Source organism: Cyanistes caeruleus, chromosome Z, assembly GCF_971803275.1.
Source record: "Cyanistes caeruleus chromosome Z, bCyaCae1.hap1.1, whole genome shotgun sequence".
In the NCBI taxonomy this organism is placed as follows: Eukaryota; Metazoa; Chordata; class Aves; order Passeriformes; family Paridae; genus Cyanistes; species Cyanistes caeruleus.
In genome coordinates, this window is record NC_141732.1 from 22856547 (window position 1) to 22874804 (window position 18258).

The following is an 18258-nucleotide window of genomic DNA, read 5'->3' on the forward strand; positions in this document are numbered from 1 at the left end:
GCATAAGAAAGGTCTGGACAGAGATCCAAAGGATGGAGCACCTCTGCTGTGAAAGCAGGTTGAGGAAGTTAAGGTTGTTCAGCTTGGAGAAGAGAAGGCTTTGGATGCTTCTCAGTACCTGAAAAGAGCTTACAAGAAAGCCAGGTAGGGACTTTTGGCAAGGATATATAGGACAAGAGGAAATGCCTTTAAAGTAAAATAGAATAGATTTTTATTAGATATAAAGAATTTTTGAATTCCGAAGAATTTCAGACAGCGTAAAAGGTTTTTTCCAGAGAAGTTGTGAATGCCTCATCTCTGTAAATATTCAAGGTTGGGTTGGATGGGGCTCTAAGCAAATGGCTCTTGTGAAAGAAGTCTCTGCTCATAGCAGGGGGTTTGTATTATAAAGTCTTTCAAAGTGCCTTCCAACCCAAATAATTCTGTGTTTCTCTGAAAATATATTGTTCTCTGCCCAGGACAGAGGCTGCACTAAATCTTATCGATGTGACAATTAGAGGATGAATACTGCTAAGCTAAACAATCTCACAGCTGGCCTGCTCCAGTTTCCTCTACAATAAAAAAAATTCTATGCTTAAGAATAATGACAATCTGCTGGAAGAGAAAAGTTGATTGAAAAATACATCTTGTATTCATGTGAGATACAAAATAGCCCACCGTTTTCCACAGTTCCAGTTTGGATTGCTAGCATGAAAACAGAATTTCAGAATGTTTGTGTATCCTTTTTTCCCCCACATCTTTTTTGCCGTATTTTTCTCCTTCCATTACCAGTAAAATGCTGTCCCCAGAGAGAAAGGATGTCACTGAAAGCAGCTGGGCTCCATGCAGGAAGAGCCCTCCCTAGTGCATTGCCTGCTTGGACAAAAAAATGCCACCCTGTCAATGCCTCTATCAATAAATATAGGCAAACACTTAAAGATTCTTTGGTCTGCAAGCAGACTAAACTAGACTTTTAGTCTAGAAGCACCAGTCCCCATCTAAAAACAACCCACAAATGCAAATCCAGTAGCCTCACTTACATACAGAGGTAGATTAGGCTGAAAAAATTGTCAGCTGCCTCTTTTCTGAAAAAATGAGCTTTCAGCACCCTACCCCTACATTAAGAAAAGAGGAAAAAATGTTATTTCTGTGTAGCAGATTCCAAGGTTGTTTAATATTCAGTGAGGACCTTCTCAACGTTATCTCACATTTTAAGAATTCCACAGCACATCTGTGCATCATTGCATTAAGGCTTTTTTTGACCAGTAATTTTTTTTTTTTTCCTAAAACTCTTACTTGAGAAAACAAATTCAAGTTATTAATTGTTCTTCCTCCACTGTCTCCAAAAGTGCATTTCTAATTACACACAATTGCAGCTTATCCAACTGTTTTGCATTGTACATTCACAAGACGTACTTCTGTCAAGAGCTGCTACTTGGAAAGGTGTTCAGAAATAAGACAATTTAACATTTGATCCTCCTTTTCTTCCTTCAGTAGTTTAGTGAGACAGTATGATTTTGTTATGAAATATACTACTTTTGTAATGCAAGTGTCCTTCAGCAAGTACTTAGGATTGCTACGATGCTGTGACAAAGCACTGGCAAAACTCTCAGTGTCTTCTATAATAAAATGGTTAAGTGAAAACTGAAAATACCAACCTTAATTTTTTTTGAAGGTCTAGAAGATATGACAACACATTTACCCTATTTGTATAATAATCCTCTAACAAAGCACTGGACCACAGCACACAAACAAAACTGTCCCTGCACTAATTATCATGGCACATTTCAGCCCAAAGGGAGTTTATCTGATTTATAAGCCTTTGGGAAACTGGTATGAAAATATAATTGAAATGTGACAGACTCCTAATTATAGAGGCAACTATATCAGTCAAATACTCTCAAAATAATAGCACGTGTAACTAACTTTGACAAAGTAATGGTGTTGTGAATTAATGTTGCTGACATTCACATCCAGCTTACAGGGAATTCAAGAAATTCTGTGATGTTCCTTGTCTGTGCCCCTGTTGAGATCCAACATGATGATACAATGAGGAGTGACAATCATAACTAAGACCTTTCTTCACTAAGACAATCCTCTTTATGATCAGAATAATGTAATATTCATGTAGACTCTTAATAAGAAAATCTTATAATAAAAATAAAACTTTCTTCATCTATTCCAAGGAAGAAAATTTTCTTCATCTGTGTCCTTACAGCAGTGACCTCAACATGAGAAATAAAGTAGTTATAGCAACTCAGGTAGTGAACAGCTCTTGGCAGTATGTGACATCTCTCAGGAAAAGCTAAATTGCAAATAAGCACACATTCATCCAAGTTGACTTCCTGCAATTTCAGTTAAAAGGCTCTTAACAAACTTTTGTATAACCCAGCAGCACATTCCGACCTGGTGGGAGCTATTTTCTCAGATGAAGGAATCTGAGACCAGTATGAACATAAAGTCAAAAGATCTGGAACAAAGCAAGTAGGGGAAGAGGGGCACAGAATAGCTGTGAAATTTCTGGCAATAGCCCGTCACTGAGCATGGGAACAAGTTCCTCTTCAACTTGGAACACTCGGTGCTCTCGTGTTGATATGAACTCTCAGAGTTCAAATGGACTCTCAGAAAATTAGATGAGTCTGACGTCCCAACCTTTTATGTCATGTGGTTGAGAATGCTGCAGTAACCAGTAGAATGTGTACCTGTACCAAGAGGTGACTTGTTTGGCACCCATTTCCTTATGCCACCAGACTACAGGCCATGACCCAGTCACTGAAGAAGTTTATTCTGTGGTTTCTCAGGTGTGAGAAATAATTTGGCTCCAGTGTAGAAGTAATAACTCTGCCCTACACCTCAACAAGCTAGAGGGAGGAGAGATAAAGCCATTGAGAAGGGAGAGCAGATGTAAATAGCCGGTCCCCAGGATTCCACTAGCCAAGTATACAGTAGTCAAGGTGTTTCTAAGTGCCTTCTTTTATTGCATCTGGTCCCAGCTCCAAGACCAGTGCAGCTGATCTTGGAGCTGATGCTCATGCTCCCAGAGAGCAGCAGGGACAGGACACAAAGCCATAGTGCCTGTTCAAAATAGGTGCTGAGAAGCTCTTTTCAGCTGTTCAGCTCTTTTCACTTTTGTTTTAGTAAATTGCCTTATCCTTACCTATGAATTGCTCTCTATAGTAGTTTCTTCCTCTTGCACAGCTGAGAAAGGGGACAGATAGAGTGATTTGGTGCCAATCCAAGCTGTGGTGCATGACCTTTGCCATCCACCCAAGGTCACCCACCACAGAAGCAAAATCAGGAGATGTCCTAGGTCAGGTGGGTGTCTGTTCTGGATGGACTGGAAATTTTGCAGGGCAAATATCCAGTAAGATCACAGCTGGCTTAATCCAAAGTATGAGTGGACAAGTAGGATTAAACACAGAGGCAAGGAACACTCACACTGGAATTAACTCAGGGCTTCTTAGCTGGCTGAAACACAGATATCAATGCCAGTGCTCTACCAGTGTGTGTTTTAGATCTATTCGGTTTGGTATCTCTTGTCTTCAACTACAGTAAATATTTTACTGCTGGCTTCAATGGCTTCAAGTCTACATTGTAGATGTGTAGTTACTACAAAATAATCAATGAATTAAGGACTAGGACATCCAGGGAAGAAAAAAAACTCTGGGTAGCAAATACTGTATCTGAAACTTTCCTCCTAGGAATGTAGGGAGATGGGTCTATTGTAGAATCATGACAACTGCTGCCACTCTGCCATTATTGCCTTTAAGTCTTTATATCAATAGGATCTTCTTCCTGAAAAGAGAGACAGAGAGGATGAGATAAAGTACATGCCCTCTCATCACAGGGCAATGTGTAACTCAGATCACAGGTTGTAGTGTGCTACTGAGGATGATAAAATGAAAGAGAATTCCACTTCGGTGTCACCATCCTATACAAACCCATGAACTTCCTGTCAGTTTTACTCCTGGCATTGTTCCCAGGCTTCTGCATTCATTTCCACAACACAATTCTGCTGAGGGCCAAGTTCTTCCAACTTCTTTCCATTTACAACCGTACCACTTCTGTCTCCCTCCTCTTTGTGGCAAATTTGGATAATCCAGCTGGAGAACTAGTCTGCCAGCTGTAACGAGGATACATTTTATTTCAGTGATCTCAGTTGAAATGAAACTTTATGTATGGAAACCTATGCACCAGCAGTGAATATCCCTCCCTTGTTTCCAAGTTCTGACGTGAAAATTGCCCTAAGAACTCTCTGTGAAAGCATTACCTATCCTACAGACACAGGAGTAAAGGCTGCAGAAGAATGATTGAAAATGGAACAATAGAGTCCTATAATGTCCTGAGTTGGAAATAACCCACAGGGATCACTGAAGTCCAGCTCCTGTCCCTGAACAGGGCAGCTCCAAGTCACAGCATGTGCCCAAGGGCATTGTCCAAACACTTCCTGAGCTCTGTCAGGCTCCTGCTGTGACACTTCCCTGGGGAGCCTGTTCAGTGCTCAGCCAGAACTTTGTCCTGAAATCAAATCCAAACCTCCCCCTACACAAGTTCATGCCGTGTTGGAAAGTACTGCCTAGTGATACCTTACTCACAAGAGGAAAGTGCAGATAGTGGGAAAGTTGGAAGAAAATTCTGAATGTTTTATTTTGGACATCCTGAAAGTGGTTTAAAGCTGACATAATTTTCAGTCCAAACTAGTGCTCATTTCAAAAAGAAAAAAACATGTTCTCCTTCCTCAGACTAGCAAGCACCAGTAATTCAATTTCAGTTAAAAATTGTCTTGACATACAGACAAATTATTGCATTTTTCTATAATTCCTGATCATTAATCAACATAGAATTTAATCAAATCTATGAGGCAAACTAAAATGGAAATTGTTTTTTATTAAAAATATATATTTTTGAGTATGCGAAATTATCAATATAATACTTGTTACATTGTGCCTGAAAATTTTAAATCTTCATTCGACAGCAATGATCACCTTTTTTATTGATAGCACATGCTTTGGTCCTAACTGTGTGAACAAAAAGAATAAAATGAGATGGAAAATAGCTAATGAAGGTATTTTTAACAGTTATCACCAGAAGCTGTAAAATGAAGACCGCTATCTCAAACTTCAAACATTCTTGTAATAAAATGAAGTACTTTCAAAATTTTGGAGAAGAACATACATTTATTCATGTGAACAAGGATCTGAGTGTTGGCATTTGTAAGACTGAGGGCATCTTGTTTCAGCATTCACTGAAACATATGATAAGCCCTCTTAAATTATTCCACACTGATTGTGTCTTTGACAACTCATTGCAGTAAAAACAAAGTACATGGTTTTTCCACATAAAATATTTGTAATTGTCTTGGTCTATCTATATTTATATTATAAAAATAGTTACCTTTCCTGGAAGTGTTTTAAAAGTAAGATAAAATGCTTATTGAATTCATTGAAATGGTTGGGACAGGATAAATAGGATTAACTATGGCCTAGTTGAAAAAAACCTCAAATTTAGGAAAAGAAATTGTTATTGGAAAGAGAAAAGATTACACAAGATGATACTAACAGCTTTAGCAGAATGTATTCACCACTGTAGTCTTGGTCATGCCTTGTTTACTGATGCTCTCATCCCTTTTACAGACAGAAAATCCAAGCCCAGAGAAAACAGAATCTGTTTTGCACGTACATGATTAATTTTGTAGGCATGAGTAGAACCAACAAACTCAACTGCACTGTTTGGGTGATGAAACATTGGTACAGCGTGAAACACTGGTGGTACTCAACTTTGGTTCTTACAGTTGCATTTCATAATTTGTCTATACTGGAATGGTCCTACATAAATTGTGAGTACCCATGGCATACCACACCTTTCTATTTCAATTTAGATAAGGTGTATTAATCCCAGAGAATAGAAACCAAAAACAGACACTGATTATTTTAGTGTTCTTAAAATCTATCAACATGAAGTCCTGATTTTAGGCAAAAGAGCCTCCTGTACAAGCACAGTAGCATTGATACCACAGCCAGCTTTACATATGCAACTCCATCCTTCCTACCTGCACGCTGAAATGAACATTCATCAGTGACTCTCAGCACTTATTGTTTCTTGCTTCTAATTTTTATGATAAGCGTTTATTATTGTGAACTTCAATTCCACGTTTATTTTCTAACAAAGTAATTACATGTACAATTTAACTGTAGTATTTATTTTTATTTTATACAATATCATAAAAATGTTATACATAGCACCATCTGTTGGCTAAGATGGCTATAACAAATGAAAAATAGTTTATGTAGATTAGGAAAAGTAAACCAACAAGAAAACAGGAAAAGGACCATAAAAATTTAGATGACTAAACTGCATACTAAAATGATCTTACATGCACATATTTCTTTAAGTTAGGGGATATACTTCCAAGGAACACATTTAAGGCTTCTCTACTCAAAAGTTTTTGACACTTTTTTGGAGGAAAAAAGAGATGGGTATGAAAAAGCTATAAACACTTGTAATACAAAGTGATAAATTAATTCACCTGCAGCATGATAGCTTACTCTGTGCTCTAGCATCATGCTTCTCTGAATCTTTAGTGCTCTTAATAGCAACAAAAACACAATTAATAAGGAAATTGATGGTGTTTTCTGCTGCCACAGACCTATCTGGAGAATTTCTGGGGCAGAAGGTTGTACTTCTCCCACATAGCCTCCCTGAGAGTCTGTAAGATAGACTGGTCCACAGGGTGCTGTAGTTTTCTGAGGTCCACGTTGTGCGTGTGTGTGGCATGCAAGCAATCTCCTCTGCTGGTGAGCCTGTGTCCAAGTAAAGGCCAGCCACAACTGCAGTCTGACAGCCCTGAGAACATCTCCTCAGAGTGAAAATTCTGTGAGGAGGATGTCTCTGTGTTAGCACTTGTATGAACGCCCCCTTTCCCACACTTCAGGCAGCCTCATGCCTGCCACACCTCCCTGGTGTGCTGACCTGGGTGGGAAGCTGCACAGGGACTGGGCCAACATTTCCAAGTCCAGAAAATCTCCACCTGGCTGGAAATCGCCACTTTAAGCAAAGACAGCAAAGAGGTGTCTGTCAACCCCTTGTATTCTGTACCTGTACACAGAAGGTTTTGCTGGGACCAAAAAATGTTGTGACTTTTGTCAAGCAGTTCCATGAGACAGGCCAGTGGTATTATATTAAAAAAAAAAAATCAGTATTAAAAAGTATTATAAGTATTAAAAATATTATACTTAAAAGTATTAAATGTCCAGCTTTTTGCTGTTCCAAGTCAGGCAAGGAGAAGAGAGGACAAACTTGATTTTCCAGACAAGAAATCACAATATTCTCTTTCTCTGAATTTAGACTAATGGATCTTGAGATGATGAAATCAAAAATATTTCTACACAGAGATTAATGAGGCAACTGAATTAGAACTTAAATCTAAGAGCTGTCTGTTTCTACAAAAATAAGTAGAAAAAATACTTGTGAATTAAGTACCTCTGTCAGGAATACCCATTCTGGTATCAAGTCAAGAAGCTGGCAGCTGCCTCACAAAAAACATTGATCTGATACAAACCCACCCAATTCAAATTTGGTGAAAACATTTTGGCAGGTTGCTTTTTTGCAGGCAGGCTCCTCTGTGCCTGACAAGCTCCGTATCTTGGATTCTCCGTATCTTAGGCTTTGCCTAATCCAAGAGAAGTTTGATCTGGAGGGGTTCAGGAGAGCTGGGTGACCCAGTGCCATGGAGAGGAGGCCCTTGTGACTGGGGTACCTTAGCTTCAAGTAGGTTCTGGGATTAATTCAGGCAGAAACTCAGGACTGCTTACAGTGCACACGTTTCATCCAGCCCTGCTGCTCTTGCAGCAAGAAGGAATCTCACAGTCTTTCAAGACTGACAACATATTTTATCTCCTCTGGCTGCCCTTTTACAGGACCAGAGGAAGTCATAATTTCTTCCACCTGCCACTGTGAAGGAAACATATTCACACAGCCCATCATTCAGGGAGCAAAGCCTGAGGATATCTGGTACTCTGTAAATAGTCTTATAGGTGCACATATGGCAATAAATACAACTTTTAAAGGTGTACAAGGCACCAATGTTTCTAATGGTATATTTTCATTTTCTCCAAAAGATGTTAACAAGAGTAAGGACCAAATTCAACCCAGGACTATGTTGTTCACTGTACAAGGCTAAAAGGCAGTTGTCTTAATATGGTCATTTTTATAATGGAAAAATAGGTTAATGAGATATGTTTGTTACATTCTTTTGTCCACTTTTGAAACTTGGAAGATTAATAGGGAAGTTTCTCATAGCAGATGGGACATTAATTTTTGTCTTTTTAAGAATATCATGCAGGAGCTGATAAAGTTCTGGGATTGACACATTTTTTTCTAACAAATTTTGAAATTATAATTGAAAAACAAACCAAGGTTGTTATGCTGGGAATGGATAACAGACTGTAAAAAGAAAAGCTACAGTACACTGAAGTCTAGTTTGATTTTACAGTAATAACTTTTATATTTGGCAATAGGTTGAAAGGTTACAGTGCATATCTATAACATATCATGGAAATTGATCAATATGTGATGGGGAACAGTTATAGCACAAGATAACCTTTAATTCCTACATTCCTAATTCCCTAGTTAATACAATTTGGGCAAAACAACCATACTTTGTTCTCCCTCTATTCTGCTCTGCTCACTCACTAGAACAAATGGATTTCTGCACTTATCTGCCTGAGGAAAATGCATGGAAACATGAATCATTTAGGTTAACATGTCCTGGCACTAGTGAAACCGTGAATATCTTGCTTCCCTGAAGTCCTAAATGTCAAACACTGAAGAATTAGAACAGGTCAACCAGGGAGAAGATCTCTAGTGGTCTTGGTCTGTGACTATTTGGTTGATAATTTGCACTGTTTAATTTATATGAATTCGAGGACACAAAACTTTTGTGTATCCTTGTGAGGCCTAACATACAGTCTTTTCTCCTCTTAGTCAGAGATCAGTATAACCTCTACTGCATTTCGATTTTACTCCTTAAGGCAAAGGCAGGATATGTTTTGAGTCAATGTCATATAAGCTGACTTTTCTAAAGTTTTCTGGATAGTTAATATGTTAAGTAATTTTTCAATAAATCAGTATATACATGAAGGGCAATACAGAAATCAGGAACAATCAATAAATATCTGTCAATACAAAATTATACCTGACCAACCTGAGTCAGTAGCAAACAGAAGATATCTTGACTTTAGTAACACTGCTGACACTGTCTCCAGTGGCATTTTCATCTGGAACAAGTAGCATACTCTCATGTTAATAACCAAAGGTTTAATATCTGGCAATTAGCAACAAGAGAGGCATTTCTCCTGATGGAGGAGGAGTTCAGGATGATCTAGTAACATACAGCTTTGGAGGATTTACACAGCCAAACTCCTCATTATCGGTGGATATAATAACAAGGGACAAATTACATCTAGGGAGGTTCAGACTGAACGTCAAGAAAAACCTGATGGAAAGATACTACAGCACTTGTCCTGATACTCTGTGAAGTCTTCATCTTATTCAAGACTTAATAAGAAAGAAGCACAGTATTGGCAATAGTCTTTTTTTCAGCAGAAGTTTGGGATTCCAACCAGTCTTACTGTGGTTGTGGTCTCATGTGATCTATAAAACTGGCATGATGATATGACAGCAGTGCAGAACTATTAAAAGTGACCCAAATTCACTGATTAATTTCTGTAATGTTATATCTGCTGGCACACTGGAGCCATTATTATGTTATCCTGAACAGGAGTAAAAGGCAAACAAAAGAGGAAAATATGTTTTTCTTTCCCTTTCAAAAACTTAGATCCACCATCAGCACTGTGTTGGAGAAAGACTAATGCTAAAATCAGGAGGTCAGCAACACTGGCAGTTGCCCTGGAAGCAGGAAGCTTTAGTAGTTTATGGTGTGTCCAAATGAATCAAGGACAAACTGTCCACATTCAGTCCACAATGCAATGAACAGTAATAGATGCAATAGATTAAATGAACTATGTTGTATGTCTTCTTGCTTTCTTGTTTCCCTTAAAAATCAAAAGGACTGATATAACCCAAATCAAATACCAGGATCTGACAGCAATAACGATGTTTGCTTTCAAATCCCCACTATTGCTTGCACTACACTCCACCCAACAGACCACCATTTGCAGACCCCGAGTAGATGTAAATTGAGCAAATCTTTATTGTTTGGCAAGGTGGAAAATCCATTATTAGTTTCTTTTGCTTCTGAGCAGGGCAGTTCTGCTCCACTTTCACTGTTTAATGCAGTGTGACTAAAAATCTGTACCCTGCAGAAAGCTTTCAAGCAGTAGTTGAGCTTGATGCATTTGTGATGCTCTGGAAGCAGTGAAGAGTAGTGAGCATGAAAAGTGGCAGGGATCAGAGAACTGCTGAGCACACAATACACTATGCCTTTCCCCTTGCTATTTTCTGTCTGTCCCTAAACTTAAACTCTTGGCCATTCATCCATACCAGAGAGGAGCAAAGATTCTTCAGCTGCTGTCTTTAAAAGCAATGTATTTGTAATTAGGGACAGAGTGACCAGACAGACATTTATGAGGTCTATGTCTCATTTCCTTTCCTAAGGTAAACATGATATGGAAAATGCTACGAGTATCTGGAGGACAGGAGAGTGGCCCTAGAGACAGATAAGGATACAACCTTTTTTCCCCTAGATGTCATTAAGATTTGTTGCAGTCAGGTTTCCTTTCTCTTGTCTCCTAACATGCTAGTGTAGGCATGCCATCTTAGGATCTTATTAGGAAGGCTGAAAAATTAATGCTTTGAAGTTAATCAATATTGCAGAAAAAGAAGCAGGTCTCCTCCCTTCATAGCAGCAGGTACATATACACACACGAGTAGAAACAGAGGCTAGAGGAGAGGATATGATGATGGACATGAGACACCTGCCTGACCCTGCTCCCTGCTGGGAGCTGTGCTGTCAGCAACTCCTTCTTTCTTTTTTCCTTTACAGTGACCTGGAGCTGTGTGCTCAGCCTCCTGTCCTGTCACAGCTGCAAGAGGTGGGGGAGTACTTAGAGCAAAAGAGATCCCCAATAGAGGTCAAACTTTGCTTTTAATTATTTGCATTGTGCTCTCTCATCTATTTAGCTTTAGGTTTAGATTTACTTTTATCTAGAAGGCTGAAGGATGTTGTGTTGTATATCTTGTGTAAGAATAAATAGGAGCTAGATAGCAAATGCACTAAGGAATGCTTTCCATTTATTCCACTAGGTGTGTCAGTATATATATATGATGTATATTTCCCAGGCCAAAAACATTAGTTTTCTCTGAACATCTGGCTGGCATCTGTAAAATCTACAGTATGCATCATCAATCAAGATATCATTGTGAGGTTTGGAAATGAAAGATAGATCAGGTAAATTCACTCTATTAATGTAATAATGCTTAATAGAATACAACAAAGCTACAGCTTTTACTGTGCTTTTGAATAAAGTAATTGCTTTAATAGCAGCCTAGAGTAAAGTATGGTATTTGTATTTAACAAACTCATCTAATGAACATCTGTCTTCATTCCTTTAAGTTTGCTCTGTACAAAGCAGATATCACATTCTTCATTTCCTGTCACAAGCTGTTGCCTGTTATTAATGCCCTGGTAACTTTACATGGATATATGCTACTTGTGCATATGTACATATATCTGTGTATATATATATATGTGTGTGTGTGTGTGTGTGTTCATGTGTTCATGTATATATGTGTACATATAGAGACAGAGGGGCACGTGGACACTTCCTCTTTCTTCTGACCCCTCTCATTTCTGTTAGCAAACCAATTATCAGTAAGGGATAATTTGTGCCTTAATTTCCATTAGACATGATTCTGAGTTGCATGCAGTGCTTCACCTATTAATACCACCCACAGATTCTTATGTTTTTTTCAATATGATTGTACAAGAAAAGATAGTCACTTCTTTCTGTACATATTATATAGTGACGGAAGGTTTTTTTTTTGCTCTACAGCAAGTTAAAAAATGTGCTTCTGGTGAAATCAGAGCTAGATGTCATTTGCAATGTTTCACACATGAAAAATCAGTTAATTTTCTGACATTGAACAAAGCTGTGGGAATGGTATTTTAGGCACACTTTAAATAAGTGTGTTTAAATAAACAATGCAAACTGTGCTTGAAACATAATTAGTCCATTTCACATTTTTCACCTGGCAGAACAGTGGCTTATATATTTCTTCTTGTCTTAGCAAGCTTTTAAAGATCAGTGTTTTCCACAAATAACATCTCCATTTTAAACATAAAATACCACCTTCTCACACATGGGCATGCCTATTATCAGTTAAAAATCCACCCAGAAACACTAAAGAATTAGAGGTAAATTTGTGGTAGAGTTGTATTTTGTATTGACTTTGGCATTGTTTTTTAATGCAAAGAAAAATCAGTTGGGTTATAATTGGCTTTAACCAGCATTCACACAGGATGGAACTTTTTCTCTTTACCTGGAGCCAAGTAGCTCTCAGATAAAGGAGTTCCTTTTCAGCATTTGAAAACATCAAAGAAAATTTAATCTACACCATACCTGGCAATCTTTGATGAGGAGAAAATAGTTGGTGGTTGGAAGATAAATAGAAAAGGGACCTCATCTTTTATCCCCAGAAGTAGTCTCCACTGCACTTACATTTGAGCCAGTTTTTTTCCTAAAGAACTCTTTGCTCACAAAGGTTGTTTAGCACCGAAGCTGAATAGTTCATGGATCACAATGGTAGAGGACATTAGTCCCTGTCACTCCAAACCTCCTTGTGCTATGTTTCCTTTGAGTACAAGAGAGACTCTAAAAGCCTGAAAACACCTTCCTTCATAAAATCACTAGTACTTCACTAAAGGTGAACAAAAATATCTCTGGTGCTATGTAGGAATCTGATAATGCCACTCCTCCAGAGGAATTATGAAGAGACTGAGCAAAATGCTTGATAGGGCCTCCATATATCTGTGACTGAGAGCAAGAAGCACAGTGACTGACCGAGTGCTGGTTTTAACATACATATCAGAAAGCAAAGTTAGCCAGGAGCTATCAAAGGCAGAGGAAAGATGCAGCAACACAATGACAAGATAAAAGAAAATTACTGTTGTTAGCCTGGGTAGTTCCATACGACCTATCCAGAACGAAAAGCTGCTCTTAGAAAGATGTTTTATTCTGGTGGATTCCAAAGAAAAGGAGATCTCTCTTTCCCAGTTCTCTTCTCCCGCTATCCTTCCATGCACCAGCTCACAAACATTGCTGAAAAACATGTAATGATTCTGTAAGCATGGCTCATAGTTACCTTAAAACAGTGGGAAGTTAATTTTCTCTGGATATTTGCTTATTTACATTCCAACTTGTAAACAATCTAATCTGAAGTTTATGCCTAAACTATTGCTATATGTAAAGTCCTGTGCTGGTGTTTGTCTTTGGGTGTTTAGACTGAGTATCTGTGGTGATGCAGAATCATTTATTAGGGATTTATATCTTTCTATGCCTTTATCTCAAGGTGTCAGTTACGTGTCTCAGCTGCCAAATTAATTTCACATGTTCTTTCAAAGGCTTGCTCTGGTTTCCTGATTTATACTGACAATTGTATTAGGGTATTGGACTTAGAAATTACTCCTTTCTTGGAAAAGGAATCAAGGGGGCAATGGAATGAGGTTAGTGCCTGATTTCAATAAAACAGAGATTTCTAAGAAGAGATGTATAGCTCTATGCCAAGAAATTCCTTTTCAATAAACTAAACACTGGTCCTTACAGTCCTTCATATCCTCATATTAAGTACCTCTTGTTCCACATTTTCTTTGCAAACTAGTGGTAAAATACACATGTTCTCTAACATAAACCACTATTTTGAGAAATCAATTTTAAAGATATTACATTGGCATTAGCCCTCCCAAAGTTATTATCTTTAAATTTCATATGTGTAACACAAATAATAGTAGAACCAGAATCTGCCTCTGCAGAATTATAGCACTTTACAAAGACAAAAATTTAGCACAGAAGTTTCTTACGGTACAAAGCATGTTAATGTTTAGAGTAATTTCTTACATAAAAAATGATAATTAATAATCCTAATTGATGCTAGCAACTTGGAATCTGTCCAACACAAAAAATCCCTAAATCCAAAACCAAATGTGTGGTGGTACAATAAATCAAATAATTAAATATTATTTCATATTTAATATGTTAATTTTATTATTTAATTCAATATATATTTATTTAATATTTGTTTAATAAAAGGTATTACAATCTTGACAAAGACTGCCAACAGAAGATTGTCATGATTGTCATTAAAATATAGAGCAATGGAAACAGAAGGATAATCATGTGTCTCCCACCTCTGGAGAGGACAGGGCTTGCAATGAATCACTCATCCACAGCTTCATGCCACCATTAGTCCTAAAGTTTAAATCTATGCTTTTCTAGAAGCAGTTACAAAAGTCTGTGATTCAGACTTTGCAGTCTGAGATGAAAAAGATGACATTTGCTGGTTCTGGAAGGCTGATCATCCTGCGTAACATTCTTTAATATAGTTTTGCCTGCAACTGTAGTATTTACACTTCATTTTGCACTGCTGTCACTCAAACGCTGCTGTGAATGCTCAGTCGAAGTTTTGTTCCAAAACAAAAGTGCTGCATGGCCTTGTTAACCTAGTTCCTACTCAGAATTAATATTTGTGTGATGACTTGAATTATCTCCTCAGATAATCACAATATGGCATGCAATTTTGAATGTCATGTTTGTTTCACTCCTGGGAAATGGGAATAAAAAATTGCCTGAAGCATTGTGAATGCAAATAAATTACCTCTTGGCAATGGTCACCTTATATTATATTATGACAATTTTATTAAAGGCACATCTAAACTGATTAAATATTTCCATAGAATTCTGCAGTCATTTACAAGTTCTGTTACTAAAAATGGGCATTTTACATAGGGTTGCTGATAGACATTTTCTGGAACGAGGAGAGCTGAGAAAACTAGTTAAACTTTGTACAAAAAAAACTTCATTCAATTATTAGTAGAGAAAGTAGTGGTGAAGTTAATTATGAATTCACAAGTGTGTGTATCCTTTTGATTAAAAACAAATATTCTAAGAAGAATTCTACTATATCTTGAAATGTCATTTAATTCTGAAATTATAGTCATTTAATGAGAGCTATAAATATTAAATTAATATTTTCAAAATGAATGGATTTAATTTCATGTTGTATTAAACAGGTGAAATTCAAGGAAGGTCTTATGATAGATTTAAATGATTTAAAATTACAACATTTGTGTGTCATTCTGATACTTGTGTTATCTCTTGTTCAAATTCTATCTTAACATTTATAAATTTCACTTTTTTCACTTGCAGAATGCTGGATCTGTGTACATTATTTCTGAGCACAGGTAGCCAATCTTGCTGTCAAATGCTGTAATAAGATGTTTTAGGCCTTTGTGTAAAACATCTGAATCATTATAATACTATTTGTGTTGTGGTGGCCACTGAGATTGTTCTGGATCTTTCTGGGTTTACTAGACAGTGGCATAGTACAGTCAGATCAAGTCTGGGCAGTTATTAAAATCTTTATGGAATTAGTAAGCTCTGCATTGATATTTCTAAATTTGTCATCAAAATACACAGTAATAATATGTGCCTGTTGTCTATAAGACTATTCTGAGAGTATAGACAGTTTCCACAGAGCATGTTATGGGAAAGGACAAAACCTGTGGGGCTGAGTAGAATGTGAGGACCAGAACAGGACAACCTGGAACATCATCCACTTTTATGTGCATAACCCATTGCACATAGCAAACTTTTTGTTAAATTTTTTCAGTGGAAGACATACACAGCTTCTGGATATACTGTGACAGTTTCACCTTTTAAGAGCTGGGTCTTCGTAAGGCCTAAGCTCAGTCTCTTCTGCAAATCCAGCCTAAATCTTCTATATTTCTTCTCAGAAAACAGCTGGGGATATTGTCACAACACACTACATCATGGACTTCTCTCTTAGGTTTTATTTTCAGAAAATTATAAAGAACATCTTTCAACCTCTCCTCAAAGAATATATTTCCTAAACATCTATTGTTATTACATTCTCTGTTTGATTGCTGGAGTTTTTCAAGACTCACACACTCAGTTGAACAGGGTGGCAGATAAATTCACCTAGGCTCCCTTCCCCATGAAAAGTTGTACCTGATCTTCTGAAGTCCCTTTCAAGCTGGTCTGTTCTGTGATTCCTATCACCCACTGTTTTTATTCTTGCCTAATATGTATGCTTGGTCTTCACCATCTCAAGGACCTCTCATGACTCATCTTCAACTTACTCTCAAAACATCGTTTTTTTGGGACTAGAACTCTGTTTCATATCAAACATTTAAATTTTTATATTTAAAAATATTTTAAAATAAGTGTCCCCAAACTGCTTACTAGTGGCAGGAATAAAATCAAGGAAATAGAATTAGTTGTCATGAGTGCTTGCCACAAGTTTCAAGAGTTTAAAAAACGCAGTCATGCAGGTAGTGAGAGTTGCAGATCTTCAAGAGGTCATAGACTAAGACTTTGATCACTTCCTTTCACCAACAAGCTCAAAATGGATGATTCTGGTTAAACAATAAAAAAAATCAGCTACAGCCTCTAAATGTGGGATTTGCCTTAAAAATCTAATATACATAGACATTTAGATAAAGGGTGAGTGTCACTGACTGGTGTAAATAATCAGTGTTTCATCAGTTTCAACAAAATTATGTACTTTGTACTAGCAGAGGACACTGGGTACATGAAAAACTTAGCTTCTTTCTGTCATAGTATTTTTTGTGTGAAGTTATTGTATTGTAATGATCCCTGGTACCTGGTACAAAGTGGTTGTATCTCTGTCTTTCATTGCTACAAGATAGTTCAAAAAACTGGAACAAACAAAAATAAACAAATATACAAACAAAGCCAAAATAAAATAAATCACAAAACCATAAAAAAAGAAATTAAGAAAAAAGAAATAATTATGACTATCTGTGAAATCATACTGATCTACAGCTCAGGAACATGGAACCACCTGAAAACTTCAAACACTGTTTCTAAGAACTTATAGCCTGTAACTCTGCCACTCTAGACAAAACACAATAATATTCCTAGCTAGATTTGAACAAGACCCCCACAAGCCCAGATTCAAGAAGACTGGATGCAAAGACATCCTGATGATTTGAGGTCAGAGAAAAGTTTTCTGAGAGCTGAAGAAATGGAAAGAGTGATTGCTAAACCAAAAATAAGAATCTAAATGTTAGTGAAGAGTTTCTTACTCTTGGTTTGAATCAAAATTCTTGACTGATTTTTAATTTGTTCTCTGTTTTGCTACAGGTATTTTATTATTTTATAAAAATAAATACAGTTAATAGCAATTTAAATGGAAATCCAATTTTAGAGTTAGTACTAGATAATGGTCAAATTATCTCTTAGTTTAAATGGAGCCCCCATGCTCAAGTTTTTTTCCTTCTGCTTTACCATGAATAATCTTGGCAAGACCTTCTTCAAGTGTCATGGATATAAGCCCTGTGCTGACCAAAAGAACATCCATCCACTCAGTTTTTTTCCTTCCATGAATCTAGTTCTAAAAGCAATGGTTACTCAGAAAAAATAGTCATAAAATCACAGAATAATTTAGATTGGAAAAGACCTTTAATCATCAGCCCACCCATTAACCCAGCGCTGCCGAGTCCAGCACTGAACCATGTCCCTCAATGACACATCTTCACATCTTTTAAACACAGCCAGGGATGGTGACTCCACCACTTTCCTGGGCAGACTGTTACAATGCTTGGGAGGCCTTTCACTAAAGAAATTTATACTAAAAGCCAATTCAAGCCTCCCAGGTGCAACCTGAGTCCCTTTCCTCTCATCCTATAACTTGTGATCTGGGAGCACGGACCAACCTCCACTTGGCTAGAACGTCCTTTCAGGAAATTGTAGAGAGTGATAATATTCCCCTTGGCCCTCCTTGCCTTCATCCAGACTGAACAACTCCAGTTCCCTCTGTCCAACCTTGCACATTTCGAGTTACTCAGACATGTCACTTGCCATTTGTAATTGTGTTAATACAATCCATATTTTATTTTTAAAAAATGTGTTTCTATGCTTCATTTATTCTAAGAAGAATTCATGGTAATTGTGAAGTAGAACACTTGCTTCTCTTGTTAAAGAGTAAAATAAGCAGCAAAAATAATGTTTAGATATTAAAATTGTTTTTAGAACTATTGATTATGACTCCCTTTGCCACTTC

The 18258-nt window shown here is 37.2% G+C and overlaps 1 long non-coding RNA gene across 1 annotated transcript; it reads right to left on the bottom strand.

Annotated features, from left to right (window-relative positions):
- Nucleotides 1–3735: 3735 nt before the first annotated feature.
- LOC111941250 (uncharacterized) lies at nt 3736–12641 on the bottom strand. The gene is made up of 3 exons (XR_002869911.2): nt 12558–12641; nt 9182–9254; nt 3736–3774 (listed from the first exon to the last, which is right to left on the bottom strand). It is a non-coding gene; the product is annotated as an uncharacterized LOC111941250 (long non-coding RNA).
- Between the last annotated feature and the right edge of the window lie 5617 nt (nt 12642–18258).